Source organism: Pinus tabuliformis, chromosome 9 (assembly GCF_031772625.1).
Source record: "Pinus tabuliformis cultivar Carrire ecotype Pingquan chromosome 9, CPIR1, whole genome shotgun sequence".
NCBI classification, from domain to species: Eukaryota; Viridiplantae; Streptophyta; class Pinopsida; order Pinales; family Pinaceae; genus Pinus; species Pinus tabuliformis.
The window spans coordinates 1,181,250,216-1,181,258,475 of record NC_142307.1 but is presented as its reverse complement, the minus strand read 5'-3'; positions in this window follow the sequence as shown (position 1 = coordinate 1,181,258,475).

Sequence of the window (8,260 nt, the reverse complement as noted above, 5' to 3'; positions counted from 1 at the left end):
ATAGGTGCAGGGTCATGGTCATCTTCTTTGTACCTAGGATAGATATTAGTCATACTTTCTTAGTCCTTTTAGGGGGTGATTGAAATCTTGTGAGGGAACTTGTTCCGAGTTTGCAGCTAAAAGGGTTGTGAACAAGGTCGCTAGTATAATTGTTCCACCGCCAACTTCTTTATATTTTGGTTTGTGTGTGTTATATTCTAGGACATTTCTAGTGTGTTTTTTTGTCCAAGTCAGTAGTTTTGGCCTTATGGTGTTTGCACTAACATAATTTTGTTTAAATTATAATTTATCACCCAGGCTGAATTTTTTCGTCGACGTTAACATTGTCTTCGTGGTTTACCTCCTGAACAAGGTGGATTTCTTACTCTTTCATGGAGTGTGCATGTCACTGCTAAAGACTCAGACCAACACATCGTCTTAGAGTCTATATCTAGTCATTCTGGTAGTGACCTAATTTCTGTCGAGACTTTGGTAGATGACTCTAACGCTCCTACAAATCCACCATTAACTAATCCATTAGGACTAGAGTTCTTGCAGATAAACTCTAACGGTTCTACACCAGCCTACACTTACGTGCCTTTGTCCATGATTTATCCTATGGAAGAGTCTGAGATTTCCTTACCTTCTGCATCAACAATATCAATTGCCATGTCATCATCTCCACCTCTTAGTGTGATTATACCCAATCCTCCATCCACACCTCTCACTTCTTCTTGGGGAATTCCACTAGTTTCTTCTATAACTCCTTCCAATTTCTCGAAATCTTCCATGCCCACACCATCTCCTATGCCAGCCATGGTACCTAAGCCTAGTCATCCGGTAGGTTCACAAATCTTTGCAATGCACTTTTCTTAACTAACTATTCTTCTTTCTCAGTTAGGCATGGCTACTTCTAGTAATATGTGGGGGGGATCAATAGTTTCTCCTAGGTAGCCTCAGGGAAATGTTGCTTCTAGTATGTCACAAGCTTGGTATAGCTCACTCTTTGGATGGGCCCCACCTACAAGTACTTTTACTAGGATGGCTAGTTTACCTAGGGGCAACCTCACTTCGAGTGTCTTCACTCACACAGGTTATCCTCCTTATGCCAGTCATGTTGGGTGCGGAGCTTGATTATATTCTTTATTTAGAGGTATCACCTCATTTGCCCCCAGTTTGTAATGGGGTGGCAATGTCACCCATTTTTTCACCGCTAGGGGGTCGAAGGGGGGTGATGACAATTTTTATGAGCGCCCCCCCCAGCGAGGGTTTGGGGGCAGCACCCCTGAAGCTAAAAATAGATGTAAAATTGCCTTGTAAAATATTTTAATTTTATAGTCAATCTGAGCCATTCATTAGGCAAATGATCTGATGCTAGAATTTATGTTTAATTTAGGGTTTTTTCCCTAGAAGGCAACCCCTCACTATATATGAGTGAATTGTATTGCGGCTACTTAGGTGTGTATTCTGAGAGACAAAAGAGAGGGGATATTGTGTGAGAGAGAAGAGGAAATTACAGTGGATTTTTTGTATGTTTAACTCTTCGTTTTGCTAGATAATATAAAGGAAGGAATGATTGTTTCTCCATGGACGTAGCCCAAATTGGGTGAACCACGTATATATGTGTCTCCCTTGTTTTATGTCTTTTCTATGTTTATATTTCTGCAATATTTATGTGTTCCATTTATCTGTAATAAATAATTTTCTAACAATTGGTATTAGAGCCGAAGGTCTATTCAGCTGATAAACTTGTAGGAGAGAAGTGTTCCTGGTTCGAGTGGGAGAAATGATGGAGGATGGTAGGTTTAGGGTCAAAAAATTTAACGGCTAAAACTACCAGCTGTGGAAGATGCAGATGGAACATTATCTGTATAAGAAAGATCTGTACCTCCCATTGAGCGGAAAGACAAAGAATCTGACGAGTATGATAAACACATAATGGGATATTCTCAATAAAAAGACACTTGGAACAATACGGTTGTGCCTAGCAACGTCGATAGCCTCTAATATTTAAAAGGAAACAACAACAAATGGTTTAATGTCGGCATCAGTCAAACTATATGAAAGACCCTCAGCTTCAAATAAGGTATTTCTTATGAAAATTTTATTTAATATGAATATGTCATAAGGTGGATCTGTTACTAATCCTTTAAATGAATTAAATACGGTTACGAGTTAGTTAAGTTCTGTAGGGGTAGCTTTTGATAATGAAGTTAGGGTTCTGTTATTTCTATTCTCATTTCTAGAAATATGGAATGGTTTAGTTAACAAGGAAATGCAACGGAAAACCCTCGGTGAGACATTAGGTAATGCTTTGAATGCAAAGAGTAGGGGAAGAAAAATGGAAATAGGAAAGAGCCTAGGATATCGTAGTAAGTCAACGAAAGGAAGATCCATGTCTAGATTGGGCATATTGTGCTGCAAATTTTGGAAGAAAGAACACCTAAAGAAAGCTTGTAAGTATTAGAAGGGAAAAGAAGGAGATGCACTGAAAGAAAACAATCAAGTGAATGTAACAGGTGATGTGTTGCAAGATGATTTGATTCTTTATTTAGAAAATATTATTTATTCCTAGGTGGTTGATTTAGGGGCCTAATTCCATGCCACACATGATACGAAACATTTTGATGATTATGTTCAAGGATATTTCGAACAGGTTCTTTTGGGTGATGTTAAACCCTGTAACAACATTAGAATGGGTAAAGTTTTCATAAAATAGTAGAATGGAAACCAATGTATATTGAAGGAGGTAAGGCATGTTCCATATCTAAAGAAAATTCTAATTTCAACAAGGCATTTGGGAGGTTAAGGCTGTGTAACTACTTTTACAGATAAAACCTCGAAGGTCACTAAAGGAGCCTCAGGAATAAAAAAGGAGAAAATGTTGGTACATTGTATTTATGCAATGGTATCTCTAATTATGTTAATTCTTTAACCTCTATAGGATAATACACAACATTGTGGCATCATAGGCTTAGGCACATGAGTGAGAAGGGGATGCAAATTCTTCACTCAAGAAATTTATTGCCAAGTTTGAAGCATGTTGATTTGGAATTTTGTGAGAATTGTGTTTATGGAAAATAGAAGAGAGTGAGATTCCTCGGAGTTGGGAAAGAAAAGAAGAGTGAAAAAATATAGCTTTTGCATACATATGTATGGGGACCTACTCAGGTATCATATCTTAGTGGCTCTCATTATTATGTTACTTTTATTGATGATGCAACCAGAAAAACATGGATTTATTGTATTCAAAATGAATTTGATGTAGTTTATACTTTCAAGAAATGGAAACCTTTGGTTGAGAATGAGATAGGAAAAAGGTTGAGGTGTATCATATCAAACAATGGAGGTGAATATTGCAACAAAGAGTTTTATAACTATTGTTCAGAGCAAGGAATACGCAGAGAGAAGATAGTTCCAACAACACCTGATGTGTCAGAAAGGATGAATAGGATAATCATGGAGCATGCAAGGTGCATGAGATTGCATGCAGGATTGCCTTTACAATTTTGGGCAGATGTTGTAGATATCGTTGTTTAACTAATAAAAAGAGGGCGTTCAAGTTCTTTGGATGGATGTATTATATAGGAGACATGGACAGGTAAAAGGTTAAACTACTCATTTTTAAAGACTTATGGTTGTGAAGCCTTTGTCCACATTAATATAGAAAATAGAACAAAGATTGAGGCAAAATCAAAGAAATGTACTTTTATTGGATATGGTGTTAATGATTTTGGTTATCGCTTTTATGATTATGAAAAACACAAAATCATTAGGAGAAAAGATGTCTTATTCAATGAAAATGTTTTGTATAAGGATCAGATGCAGGAAAATAAATAGGAAAAAAGAAAATAGATAATGCACAGTGCTTGATGAGATCACAGAAAAAGTAAAGGTTCCTAGAAAACATAATTATCAACGTCTAGAACAAAAATAGAAACCAAAACAAAAACAGGCTCCTCAAACACCTAAAAGTGGTGTTAGAAGTTCTACCAGGATATGTAGAACCCCTGAACGATACTCTCCTTCAGTATACTATGTATTGTTGACTCATTCTAGTGAACCAAAATGTTATGAAGAAGCAGTGGAGGTAGAAACTAGGAAGAAGTGGGAGCTAGCCATGAAAGAAGAGATGGACTCCTTGGTACATAGCTAGACTTGGGACTTAGTCAGGTTTCCTATGGGTAAAACAAAATTGAAAAATAAATGGGTTTATAGGTTGAAGGAAGAATATGGAGGTGGAAAAAGGTATAAAGCTAGACTTGTGGTGAAGGGATTTGCATAGAAAAATGGTATAGACTTTGATCAGATATTTTTTCCTGTTATTAAAATGAATTCAATCAGAACTATTTTAAGTCTAGTAGCAACATAAGATTTGCATCTTGAGCAGTTATATGTAAAGATGTCCTTTCTACATGGGGATTTGGAGGAAGAGATATATATTCAGAAGCCATAAGGATATGAAGTCAAAGAGAAGGAGAAACTAGTGTGCAGGTTGAAGAAGAGCTCATATGGCTTAAAACAGGCTCCAAGGTAGTGGTATCTAAATTTTGACAAATTTATGTATGAACAAGGTTATACTAGGTATCACTATGATCATTGTGTTTATCTCAAGAGGAAAAATGATGGAATTTATATTTTATTATTATTGTATGTAGATGACATGCTTGTTATAGGGTCTAACATGTAGGAAATAAATGTTCTCAAATGAAAACTAAAAAATTCATTTTCAATGAAGGATTTGGGTGCTGCAAAACAAATCCTTGGTATGAGAATAACTAGAGACAGGATTAATTGCAAATTAGCATTGTCTCAGAGTGAGTACATACAAAAGGTGTTGACAAGATTTAATATGCACAATGAAAAACTAGTTACTACACCTTTGGCTAGCCATTTCAAACTAAGTAAGGAGATGTGTCTGAAAACTTAGGAAGACATGGATTATATGTGTAAAGTTCCATATGCATCAGCAATTGGAAGCTTAATGTATACAATGGTCTACACAAGGCTTCATATTGCACATGCAGTGGGAGTTGTAAGAAGGCACATGAAAAATCCAGGAAAAGAACATTGGATAGCAGTGAAGTGGATTCTCAAGCATTTGAGAGGTACCACATATCAAGCATTATGCTTTGGTGGTTCAAACAATTCTCTACAGGGATATGTTGATGCAGATATGAAAGGTGATAGAGATAACATGAGGAGCACCACAGGGTATGTGTCTACTATAGGTGGAACAACTATTAGTTGGGTTTCAAAATTGTAGAGTGTTGTTACACTTTCAACGATGGAAGTAGAGTATGTTGCTGCTATAAAGGATAGTAAACAAATGATTTGGTTACAAAGGTTTTTGGATGAATTGGGTAAGAAGCAAGAATTGGGCAGGTTATATAGTAACATACAGAGTGCCATTCATCTTGCAAATAACTCAGCATTTCATTCCAAGACTAAACATATAAAGCTCAAGTACCACTTCCTATGGTTAGTGTTGGAAGATGGACAATTGAAGATGGAAGAGATACACACCAGCCAGAATCTTGTAGATATGTTAAAAAAAGTTGTAACCAGGGAGAAACTGAGATTCTGCTCAGCTTCAATTGGTATTCAAGTATGATGATGAAGATGAGAAACAACCAGGTCCAAAGTGGAGTCATTTTCCAGCAAATGAAGCAATAGTGGAGTTTCTATAATCAGTCTACAAGTGGGAGATTGTTGGGTATGGAGCCTGATTATCTTCTTTATTCAGAGGTATCACTGCATTGGACCCCTGTTCATAATGGGGAGGAAACTCAACCCATATTTTAACCTCCAAGGGGGTCCAATGGGGGAAATGATGAAATTTATGAACCCCCTCCTCGCAGGGGTTCAAGGGCAGCGCCCCCGAATCTAAAAATAGATGTAAAATTGCCTTGTAAAATATTGTAATTACGTAGTCAATCTAGGATGTTCATTAGGCGTATGATCTCACAGTGGAAGTGATGTTTAAATTAGTTTTTTTCCCCCTAGAAGATAACCCCTCTCTATATATATGAGGGAATTATATTGTAGCTATGTAGTTGTGTATTCTAAGCGAAAAAGGAGAGAGGAGATTGTGTGAGAACAAAGAGGAAATTGCAACAGATTTGTTGTAGGTTGTATCTCTTCATTTTGCTGGATAATATAAAGGAAGGATTGGTTATTTCTCTATGGATGTAACTGAAATTGGGTGAACCACATATATTTGTGTCTCTCTTTCTTTATGTGCTTTTTATGTTTATACTTCTGCAATAGTTTATGTGTTCCATTTCTCTGTAATATATAATTTTTTAATGGGTCCTACTTTACAGAGTGGTCCATTTTCTATCCCTGGGTACAACCCTATTAGCATCCATGCTTTCGGGGTCCTTTCCTCTCTAGTGGTACTTATCCTGGGGTGCAATATCCATTTACCAGTCGTGTTGGCCCACAATAGTCTTTTGTTGGGGCAAACCCTTTTCTTCACTAGCAAGTGCATCATTCTACTCCTTATATGGGGGGACCACATAGTTGGTCAGGGGATTCTCCTTCCCATGACTCATTTAATCAAGTTCACAATCCATTTTTATCTCTCTTGATTTATCGAATTTAGCAAAATTGACTAATGACCCCATTCATCATGATCCCCAGTGGCCACACATGCCCACTAAATTACCATCATATATTCCCAAGTTTTAAGGAAATCATGGGGAGAATCCATCCACTCACATTAGCACTTATCATTTTTGGTGCTCTTTGAATTATTTGGGGGATGATTCTGTTAAACTTCACTTATTCCAACATACGTTGATTAGGTATGCTGCAAAGTGGTACATTGAGGTAGATAATGCATCCTACGATGACTTTGCCTCCCCAGCTCAACCCTTCTTGACACACTTCCAGCTACCTACTTCATATGATATTGACTCTCACCTCTTTTCCGACTTCAAATAAAATGACGCCACATTAATTTCTGATCACATTCATGAGTGGTGTCATCGCAAGAGGTTAGTGAGAACCACGTTACCTGATGAAATATACATAAATGGTTCATTCATTCTCTCTAACCCTAGATTGTCAAAGATGTGTCCATGTTTCGAGTTGTTACCAAGGAACAACCCATTTTAGTTGCCCAATAGTTGAATCTTATCTATTCACATTCAGGTATGCTCCATGAAATGTTGCCTAATGCCCCTAGGCCTTATATTAACCCTCCCAAACATGTTCCTCGCCCACATGTCGTTGACGTGATTGGATCTATTTTTGACTCCATGAGCCAACTAGTTGCCTGACTTGGGAAATTGATTGTAACATCTCAAGCCCCAACATGTGTGTCTAGATTTACTAAAGCACCCCCTCCTAATAAGTCCATTGATTTCCTCACGGTGAATTCCACTCGCCCAAAGAACAACCAACAATCAAGTGGTAAAAGGAATAATAAGAGGAATAAACAAAAGAGCTCAAATCCTCAGGAGTCCCAACCTAACCCCCAGAGTCAGGGAGTGGGCACTAGTGAACGTCATCGTAAAGTCAAGTTCCCCTATAAAATTTGTCAAGGTGACCACCTTACTCACGAATGCCCTCGAATGGATGAATTCCATATTCTTATTTCACCACCGTATACTCAACAACCTTCCATTTTGACTCATTTGTTCCTTGCACAACCCTAACAATAGATCATTGCTCAACCTACTCAACATTCACAAGGGGGTAATGAGGTGTCATCTTCCCATAATCTTCATAGTTCATCCATCATCTTGTGCAAGGAAGATGTCAACATGACTACATGAGCCAAATCTTACGATGTCCCTGAGTCGAGTTCTCCCACTATGGACTCATTAGTTTCACTACCTTCCACTGAACCTCACAATTTGGATAAGTATGTGGAACCTGTTTATTTCCCTCCCAAGGGTGTTCTTCATAAGACAACACAATACTTCTATGAGGGCCACTCAACATTATGGTATTGTTGAAGATCTTGCCCAGGCTCCTTGTGCCATGTCTGCCTTGGAGGTCTCACAAAGTTTTCCTCAGTAGCGCAAAGTCTTGTTGTATGCCATTGGTGGCGTTTACATGTCTTACTCTAGTCTCATAGCTTTTTACACCAACAAATCCGCTCCTTGCCTTTCCCTTCATATTGATTTTCAAATCATTATGTGTATTTTCCATCGGAATATTCAATGCACTCTGGTGGATGAAGGCTCATCCACATGTGTTATGTTTGTATCCTTCTAAAAGGCTCTTGGCTCTTCATTGCTTGCCACATCCAACATGACTCTCTAAGATT